This window comes from Lolium perenne, chromosome 1 (assembly GCF_019359855.2).
Source record: "Lolium perenne isolate Kyuss_39 chromosome 1, Kyuss_2.0, whole genome shotgun sequence".
In the NCBI taxonomy this organism is placed as follows: Eukaryota; Viridiplantae; Streptophyta; class Magnoliopsida; order Poales; family Poaceae; genus Lolium; species Lolium perenne.
Window position 1 is genome coordinate 251132083 of NC_067244.2, and position 10994 is coordinate 251143076.

Consider the following 10994-nt stretch of genomic DNA (forward strand, 5'->3'; position numbering starts at 1 on the left):
GATCAAGATCATCTATCTGTAATTCTATATGTTGCGTTTGTTGGGATCCGATGAATAGAGAATACTTGTTATGTTGATTATCAAAGTTATATCTATGTGTTGTTTATGATCTTGCATGCTCTCCGTTACTAGTAGATGCTCTGGCCAAGTAGATGCTTGTAACTCCAAGAGGGAGTATTTATGCTCGATAGTGGGTTCATGCCTGCATTGACACCTGGGATAGTGACAGAAAGTTCTAAGGTTGTGTTGTGCTGTTGCCACTAGGGATAAAACATTGATGCTATGTCTAAGGATGTAGTTGTTGATTACATTACGCACCATACTTAATGCAATTGTCTGTTGCTTTGCAACTTAATACTGGAGGGGGTTCGGATGATAACCTGAAGGTGGACTTTTTAGGCATAGATGCAGTTGGATGGCGGTCTATGTACTTTGTCGTAATGCCCAATTAAATCTCATTATACTCATCATGATATGTATGTGCATGGTCATGCCCTCTTTATTTGTCAATTGCCCAACTGTAATTTGTTCACCCAACATGCTGTTTGTCTTATGGGAGAGACACCTCTAGTGAACTGTGGACCCCGGTCCAATTCTCTTTACTGAAATACAATCTACTGCAATACTGTTTTACTATTTTCTGCAAACAATCATCTTCCACACAATACGGTTAATCCTTTGTTACAGCAAGCCGGTGAGATTGACAACCTCACTGTTTCGTTGGGACAAAGTACTTTGGTTGTGTTGTGCAGGTTCCACGTTGGCGCCGGAATCTCTGGTGTTGCGCCGCACTACATCCCGCCGCCATCAACCTTCAACGTGCTTCTTGGCTCCTCCTGGTTCGATAAACCTTGGTTTCTTTCTGAGGGAAAACTTGCTGCTGTGCGCATCATACCTTCCTCTTGGGGTTCCCAACGAACGTGTGAGTTACACGCCATCAGTCATCGCCTCTGATCTTATAACGCAATGCAGTGCATACCGGGCATTCATTCAAATTCTCGTATTCACCGTGGTAGAGGATGCAGTCGTTGATGCATGCATGTATCTTCAGAACCTCTAAACCTAGAGGGCAGACAACCTTCTTTGCTTCGTACGTACTGGCGGGCAACTCGTTATTCTTTGGAAACATATTCTTCAACATTTTCAGCAAGTTTTCAAATGCCGAGTCAGCTACACCTGCCTGTGCCTTCCATTTCAGCAAATCCAGTGTGCAGCCCAGCTTTTTCAGACCATCATCGCATCCGGGGTACATCGCCTTTCTGTGATCCTCTAACATGCGATCCAAATTCTCCCTCTCCTTTTCAGTTTCACAGCGTCTCCGTGCATCAGCAATGGTCCGACCAAGATCATCAACGGGCTCATCACGTGCCTCTTCTTCACCTTCCCCTTCACCTTCCCCTTCACCTTCAGCATCCTCCATGAAAGTATCACCGAAATGAGCAAGATAGATTTCATCGATGAAATCATCCCCTTCTTCATCTTCTTCCATTATAACCCCTCTTTCTCCATGCTTGGTCCAACAATTATAGCTTGGCATGAAACCGTGCCGAAGCAGGTGCATGTGAACATCTCTTGAGGAAGAGTAACCCTTCTGATTCTTACAGTTAACACATGGACAGATAACAAAACCCCCCTGCTTGTTCGCATTAGCCACTACGAGGAAATCTTTCAAACCCGTAGTGAACTCGCCGGAGAGTCGGTTACCGTACATCCATTGCCGATTCATCTGCATTATTATAATATAAAATATATAATTAACCATCATGCATTTGTTAAACTAACTAGCTACAAACAATATAAATTAAACAATGAACTACACACATGCATATTTTATCAATGACACATGAAAGGTTCAAGTTGCTAACCGCGATCGAGGAGGAAAAAATAAATAAGGAAGCTCAAGTGTGGCTCCAACACTTCATATCATGTTTGTTTCATGCTCTTGGGGCATTTTTATCAAACACCTTGTGTGCATAAGAGGAACCAAAAGCAAACCTACACCCCCTTGTGAAGCTTGTGAAGAGAAGTGGCACCAAATGGCTAAGTGCTGTGAGCTGAGGCCCTTTTATAGGGATGGGCCTTTAGTCCCGGTTGGCCTGGCCAACCGCGACTAAAGCCCATCCCGTCCCCCAAGCCGCCGAGCGCTGGCTGGGGCTCAGCTCTTTAGTCGCGGTTCGCCACCAGAACCGCGACTAAAGACCCCATTAGTCGCGGTTCCTATATTTTGGCGACTAATGGGGCTGGACGGAAGGCCATTTTTCTACCAGTGCGTTTTGAAAACAATTTATATTTTAAAAATCTGCACATTTAATATATGTTCAAATAAAAAGTGTTCATATTTTAAATTTTCAAATTATAAAATGTTCATATTTTAGAAAAATGTCCACAATTTGAAAATGTTTAAATTTGAAAAAATATTCAAATTAAAAAACTAAACATGAAAAGAAAATAAAAAGAAAGTAAAAAATCGGGAAAGCCAAGGAAACCCGAATGTAAACAGAAAAAATCCCGAGAAACTAGACCGAAATGTTCACAAAACCGGAATGTCAAAACTCCTTGGGATCCTAGTGGGCTGGCCCGCTTAGAATGATGAAATGCTGTAGAGGTACGTGTCAACCAGCGTCAACTAAGAATCGCCCCACTACAATGGGGTTCCTGTTTCATCAGGGCCTTGAGCTCCTGTTAGCACCAATATTCCTATTCTCCGCTTAATGCGGGAGTTATCTAGCCCTCCGCATATCCACTATTTTACGGGTTTGGCCCAGAAACTCTTCAGGTAGTATCGCGCTACGTGTCCAGCAAGCTTAGGAACCGCAAGTTCAACTATTGGCTCCTTTATGTGCAACTTTTTTCAAAAAAAAAAAAGTGAGCAAAAATATTTTACCTTAATCTATTAATTAAGAAAAGAAAGTGTCCAAAATTAATAGAAAATGGGCCAAAAAACTGTATACCATCCACTAGAGAACAACACCAACAACCCCAAATGGAACCTCTAAACCAACTAGAACCAACGATCCAAGAATTACAACGCCGCATGGAAGACTCGCTAAAAGTACATGAAAACCCAACAAAGAGTCCAATAATCAATCAGAAGTTTTTCTTGCTATGCTCACTTCCTTCTTTTGCTCCTGATGAGCACCTTCCTGAGAGAGACGTCTTCACCTTCCTGAGCATGTCTTGTGAGGCCTTACCTGCCAAGACGTGGGCAATGTCCTTGTCATATCCAGGGCTAGCCGCCTCTAAACTAGCGAGCAAAACACAAATCTACCTTTTGCAAAAAGAGTCTCCCTCGGAGCTAGGAGCCAACACTCCTTCATAGTCTAAAGAGGCGAGACACTGGCAAGGCTCCAACTACGGTGGCGAGGGCGTCGTGGCCACTGCCAAGGCCTCAAACGAGCCCAACACCACAGATGAATTCCCAAATAACTCATGTGGCACTGGTGTGATTTGCATCACACAAGCTAAGGTCACGCTTATGCCCCTCACTCTCAGAGGAAGCTGACACAATAGGTCGTGGCGACTGGCAGGGACTACAACCAGGAGAGAAACAAATGCAGAGATGTTCTTCCTCCACCACGAAACTTCTGCTTAGTGGAGCCAAGCAGAAACGAAGCCTACTATGCGGTGGCGAGTTCCTTCCCACTAGAAAAACAAGCTATGAATTGCATGTGATGTTTATCCTTTTTACGCATCTTATTTTGGGTGATCACGACGGTAGCATTATGAAATGACTCCCCACACTAATATGAAGATAATAATGTATTCTCCCTTAGGATGCACCATTGCGAAAGTTCATCGTTTTGAAGCATCTCGTGATGTCAGATGTTATAAACTCTATGTTTAGATACAAAAGGTGTAAGCTGGTTTTGCTCATGCAGAAATAGTTGGGTTAAACTTGACGAGCTTAGCATGTACATACATGACCTCGGAACACAAGAAACTGAGGGATTAGTAATTTGATTAACTTAACCAATTATCATGAACATAGTCTAAATATTCTTTGCAATAATCATTGTAGAATTGGCATCCGTTATCCACCTTTTCACCGGGCTTGCTAATTGAGACAAAGAAAATTGTTAGAACAGAAAATTACTTTACGGACTAGTATCGTATAGAAAGTCAAAGAAAATATTAATTTCTATTGCAAACCTTTGGTGGCCCTCACTTGCTCCATGCGATTTGAAATCTAAAACAGCAGCGATTCCGATTTGTGTATAAAATCATGATAGTCTCCATGAAACCTAATTTTCAATTTTGTTTGAGAATCGAGGTGATCAAAGGCGGTAAAAGGTGTGTTTCAGAAGTGAATAAGGAATAAGATCTAAGTGATATCTAATACCTCATCCTTGTTACAAGATGATTGAATATAATTTAGTGAGATTACATGAGCTCATATTGTATGATTTTATACAAAGGTTGAAGATGCTAGATCTCTTGATCCACCAAATAGTTTGGCACTAACATTATTCTTGTATCTAATCCAAATGAGCCATATTAGCTTTATCATGAATATGTTATGATGAGATTGATAAATAATGTGAATAATTTCTTAGTCACACTAAAATATACTAATAGTAAAATTCGGAAGAACGATTGTCATGTTATGATCAACTTCAAACTGTGAAATTCAAGGGTGTTGGTATTTGACTATCACGATTAGAATTATGTGTTAGTGAAACTGGTGCCACTATTGGTGTTGAGTGTTTTTCTGCTATGAGAGGAAAAACCGAAAGAGGAATTGCAAAAGTATTTGACAAAAAGAAAGAAAATACTAGAAACTCTAGCTTAGATGTGAATTAATTCTTTGTTGCTCACACAATGTAATTCTTAGATATTTGTACTAGATTGGTTGGTATGAAGAGCCATAAAAAAATACAATACAAGAATACAATGGCCAAAGTGACTGATGACTCATAAAACGACCACTATCTCTATCTAAACAAGGGTATTTAGTGTCAATATGAAACAAATATCTACCTACACCCACCATAAAGTGCTAATCAATGCCTAGATGATTGAATCTCCTTCTTTATTTGGTTTGTGTTGAAATGGGAGTATTAAGGAGGAAATCAAGATATATTGATGAAGAATTACGAGTTGGAGATGTCCCCAAGTCAACCAGGGCTCGGAACTGCTTCTCATGAGGTTTAATGACCAATGGTACGATCATGCCCACCTTTATACCTTTATGGCATAATTGTGACATGTGTCGGTGGCTTCGTCTTGTCAAATGTAGTATAAAATAGCGTGAAGGCACCTAGGGCATTCAAGAAACACACATAGAGAAAACCCACATTTCGCCGCCATAGCCACTTCCAATTTGCACCAAAACCCTGTCGCCGACATCGACTTCACCTTCTCATTATCATCTCCATTCTCTCCCCCTACTTGTAATCTTGATTCATTCACAATTGTCAACATTGTAGGACTATGTATCATCTCTTTGAGATTTATAATACAATGTCTATGATTGTTGATCTAATCATGTGTGACTAGCCCTCACGGGCTATGGGATGAGCCTACTTATGAGATATTGTGTAGTATGTAGTAGAGATCCATTTTTACTCTCTGATGTCTCGATCATAAGGGTTGATAGGTACCCAAACTAGAAAGATCGGTAAAGGTATTGAGGTTTGAGTAGAAATAGTTGCATGATTAGATGCCATGCTCAAGTGACAACATTCATAGGTCGGTAGTGTGCATACCTTTGATCCGGAATACATAGGTTTATATCGAGATGTACACAACAAGATGTTCCTCCTGAAGTGTTACGAACATATACCAGAGTTATTCATGTGATGATCACTTTACGTTAGAGTAATTGATAAATCCAAATATTAACACTTTTTGCGGAGGATTCTTCACTAGTTATTTCATTGGTTTTTCATTGAATTCCGTGCTTCAACTAATGTTAATATCGCAATCCAAGCGAAACCTTGTTTTTAGTTATGAATTTCAGGAAACCATCATTTTTGGAAGGTCTCAAGATATTTATGAGCTAATTGAAGCAAAATATGAAGATCTCCTATTGAAGACAAATCGACCTGACGTTTCAGAAGCTTTAGCGGGCATCAATACAAGCATTAGTTCCAACCGGCCTCTGACCTTATTCAATTTCAAACTTGAAAGGACGAGATGTCGTCTAGAGGGGGGTGAATAGGCGTTTTAAAAAATCTTACGGATTTGGCTTGTAAGAATGCGGAATTAAAATAAACGTTTATTTTACAAGCACAAAACCTAAATATGCTAGGCTCAACTAAGTGCAACAACAACAACTTAGAGCTAAGCAATATAGACACAATATATATATGAACAACAAGTGATAGTAAGATATATGTACTTCAAGCATGATGGCTATCACAAGGAAAGTAAGCTCGGGTATAGAAATAATCGAGACACGCGGAGACGAAGATGTATTCCCGTGTTTCCTTCCTTTGCAAGAAGATACGTCACGTTTGGAGAGGTGGGGGTCACACGAAGGATTCCCCAACACCACGAAGGCTCACCTTATTCTCCGAGCCTATCCCACAAAGAAATAGCCCTTTCCTTATGGCTAGCTTTTCCTCCACTCCGAAGATGGCATGCTCTACAACCACTTCACATGCTCCACGAAGGAGAAGCCCGGGCCCCTTCACAATCTTCCACGAAGAGGTCACCGGGACACCAACCAAGCCAACTAGGAGGTCACCCTCCAAGAGTAACAAGCTCACGGTCTCTCACTCAAACTAATCGGGGTGGAGAGCTCAACACCATGCAATGATGCAAAGCAAGAACAACAGAGGTGTTCAAATCCTTCACACTCAAATCTCACCAACGCAACAGATGGTAGAATGAGATTAGAGAGGAAGAACAAGGGGGAGATCAACAAATGACTCCGAGATCTAGATCCAAAGGGTTCTCCTCAGTTATAGGAGAAATGGATAGGTGGGGATTGTAGATCTAGATCTCTTCTCTTAGATCCCTCAAGAATGAGCAAGAATCATGGGGGGAATCAAGAGATAGGGCAAGTTCTTCAAAGTCAACAATGGAGGAGAGAGAGAGAGAGTAAGAACTTACACAGCCCAAGGTGGAAGAAGGCCTATTTATAGCCCAAGGGAAAATATAACCTTTGGGGAAAATAACAGGCAGAAAAATGACCCAGCCGGCTAGCCGGCCGGTCCACCGGGCTGGGCGCCGGACGGGCCGGCGCACAAGCCGGCAGCGCCGGCTGACAGGGCGGGCGGGGCAAGCAGGCCGCGCATCAGGCCAAAGGGGCCCAACCGGCGGGAGGGCCGGTCGACCGGGCGCTGGGCCGGCCGGTCCGGCGGCCACCGGGCGTGGTGCCGAACGTGGGCCTGGTGACCCCCTGGAGTAGGCCCGGTGTGCACGAGCCCAGCACCCGGTTTCCATCGGGCGGGCCGGCGGGAAGCCCGGCGGTGCGGGGCTGCAGGACTCCTGAAAATCTTTTCTTTTTTAAAAAAATAGAAAATGCTCCTGAACTCCGGTTGACATGAAACCAATTTTGTTGGAAAGAGAATGACAAATAGAACCCCAACAAAAACGGTGAAGAAACTCCTCATAAGATATTTTTAGATGATACTAGAGAGGGAGTCTCCCACCATCAAGAAACGGTGAAGACATCCAAACTCGAAAACGCAATAGAAGATGCATGCGGATTCCGTTTTTGATGAACTTGGGCTTGTTGTAAAGCTAGCAACAACCTCAAGAACCTCACACAGAGAAACACCAAGAAGTAATAGGGATATGCAAACTATGCAAAGGGTTGAGCTCACTAAGACGATGTGATCAAGTTACCCAACCGAAAGCCCCTCTTGATAATACTATAATCCGGTCTCCCAACAACCACCTTGAGACCGGTAAAAGGAAAACCTAGCAAGGCCATACCTTTGCCTTGCGCATGCCGCTTGATCTTTATGATAACTCTTCAAGTCTCACTCAAGCCGGAATGCCTTACTTGATCATCGTTACTTCGTGAAAACTCACAAATGCTCCCCCATACACCATGATGGGAAAGCTCCATTGATGCACATCTTCACATGTCCATTATCACCAAATGGACGGCAAGCTTCAAGCATATGATCCTCTTGAGATGCTCAACTTGAACTTGCCCAACTCAACCTTGATGCCGATCACCACTTGACGTCATCCTCTCATGGGCTATATGAGATCTCACTTTTGATGCATACTCATGGAAAGATACCTAACCCACATAGACAACACAAGGGAACATATATGATGGGTTAGTTCATAAAGCATAATTGACACGGCTTACCATACCACATGACTTCTCGTGGCACATTCTTCATGCTTCATGTGTTGACCAATCTTGAATCTATTCTTCATTCTTTGTATTGGTCAACCTTTTATCTTCTCATGCTCTATCATACTATCTTGAGGTGTATAAAGAATTCTTCATTTGTTTGCATGCTCTAAATTTTAGTCAACCATAGCTCAACTCATGAGACTATCATGACACCGCCTTAGAGCCATAACTTGAATTCTTCACTTGAAATCAAGCACTCAAGATCTTGATCATTCATTGCTTATCACATAAGCCAGAGCATGGCTAATATTGAGCTCCACATAAGAACTCATTCTTCATTTCTTCTTCTTGATCATATCACATATATGTCTTCAAATTGATGATCTTGATGCCAATACTCAAGGTATATCTTTTATCTTCATGGCATCCATATTGAATCCAACACATGAACTACAAGTAGTATCTATGGAATATTCCTTCATATAAACTCAATGAAAACATTAGTCCATAGGGGTTGTCACTAATTACCAAAACCACACATAGGGACAATATACCCTTACAAAACTATAGGAGATAAAACCTTTTCCTCATCACAACCACTCTATGATCAAGATATTTTTCTTGTGATATTCAGAAACGTTGCATATGAAACATATGCTATCCTTCACACAGTTCCCCTCGAAATGTCCCAGCTCACTGCAGTTATAGAAAGCCACTAACCTGCCTAAATTGGGGCTTAAGCTTGGTCCATGTGGTTTCCAATTGGGAGCGGTGACGAACAATTGGCATCGTGTGGTGGGTGGTTGACGGTCAGAGGCACACCTCCTGAATGGCCTCCTCCTTGAGCTAGAGGTGGAGCAGATACCGTAACACCCTGCCCCTGCTATCCCGACATATTGTCCTGAGGGCATGCTTGTTGTGGTCGATTATACTGGTACAGATTTCGACGTTGTTGCTGGTATTGCCTGGGTTGGCGCGGCGGAGGATCACCGCCACCACCCGGAGCCCCCTAACCTTTTTGACCTCCTAGCATCTTCACAACCTCGACGAACATCCGCTTCCCATGAACTCTGCTTCAGTGGTTTCTCGAAAAGCTAAACAACTTCTGTTCGGATCTTTTCTCACCAAATCAAACCGGATGACAATCCAAAGCTTGGAATCGATGGCGGCAAGCTCCCGCCGAATCTATACAAGGTGGGGTGGTGGTTCTGGGCTAGAATCCTAGACGGTTGTGGAGACTATGAAGGAATAACCCAGATCTAGCTACAATACTCCTCCATGATTTCGTCCTCATCCCACACCGGGACCGTCGCGCCAGTCACCCGAACCTCCGCATACCCCCGATCAGTGGAGATCTCGCCATGTGTTGTAGTCGAGGTGATGAAGGTTCGACAGATCTCTACGTGCCTCTAATGGGGTTATGGATCTTACGTGGCTCGATCTCCCGTCCGTCACGTTACACTATGTAGGCACGTGGAACAGGCGACGGACCGTGCACCGCCGTGGAACTAATCGACGACGAGGTTGTACGGCTGCCATGGGGAGTCCGACATCATCGCCCCCTTCGCTTCGTCTAGAAACGGACTGAGCCTCTAATCCGTCTAGCACCGATCACACCTACACTAGTAGAAAATCTCTCATCAGTACCGGTTCCAGAGGGGCTTTAGTACCGGTTGAGCAACCGGTATTAATTATCCGGCACTAAAGGCCCCCCCCTTTCGTACCGGTTGCTTACGAACCGGTATAAAAGGCCCTCCACGTGGGCCACCAGGAGAGCTCAGGGCCAAGGAGCTTTGGTACCGGTTGGTAATACGAACCGGTACCAAAGGTTCCCACCCGCGGCAGGAAATTTGCCCAAATCTCTGCCGCGGCAGAGAATTGGTTTTTTAGGGTTTTTGGAGGGGTTTAGGGATATCGGTTTGTTTCATATCGCGTCGATGCACCAGAAACGCGTTTGGGTTTAGGTAGTACATGAAGATCAAGATGATGCATAGCAAGTTGGTGCATATAATATAACACACATGTTATTGCATAAGATCGCAAATTAAGTAGCACTATGCATGAAGATCGATCTTCATGCATAGTGGTACTCTCCGAGGCGTACTCTATATATGTCTATTACATGTAGCATAGTGGTACTCTTCGAGTCAACTATATATGTAACATGTACATCTTCATTCATAGTGGTACTCTGCGAGTGGTGGTATGACGTCCCGAAGGAAAAATCCCGCCAATTCCTCGCCTATTGCTATGAAGCGGTCATCGATTGAGAGCTTGTTCCGCTTTCTTGCCAACTATAAAAGAATAAGATACAAATGAATACATGAAACAACTATTACTGAAACTCAGCACAACTTATGATAACAAAACAAATTTGTGAAGATTGTTTTTGTACCTCTTTATTTCTTTCATTATTCGTTCTCTCGCTGACAATTCTGCGGATGTACTCGCAAACGAAGAATCCACAGAGATCGGTCCCCGGAGGTTGTTGCGGGCATTTCTTTACAAGAATATAATTCAATCAAACAATAGTCAAGTATGATAATTAAAAGGTGTGTGGACCTAGGTAGTACTACTTACTTTCGCACGCCATCGCAGCTTCGGTGTCCATTCACGGGACGTATCTTCCTTGATGAAAGTTTGCCATACGCTGCTCGACAAAAGAAAATGCATAAAAGAGTCATCAATTAGTTCAAAGCAGGAAATTAACGAAACAAACCGATAAGAATTA

At 43.0% G+C, this 10994-nt stretch overlaps 1 long non-coding RNA gene across 1 annotated transcript; it reads right to left on the minus strand.

The window, feature by feature from the left end:
* Positions 1-10217: 10217 nt before the first annotated feature.
* Positions 10218-10994, minus strand: LOC139835442 (uncharacterized). The gene is made up of 3 exons (XR_011751194.1): positions 10844-10994; positions 10659-10763; positions 10218-10557 (listed from the first exon to the last, which is right to left on the minus strand). It is a non-coding gene; the product is annotated as an uncharacterized lncRNA (long non-coding RNA).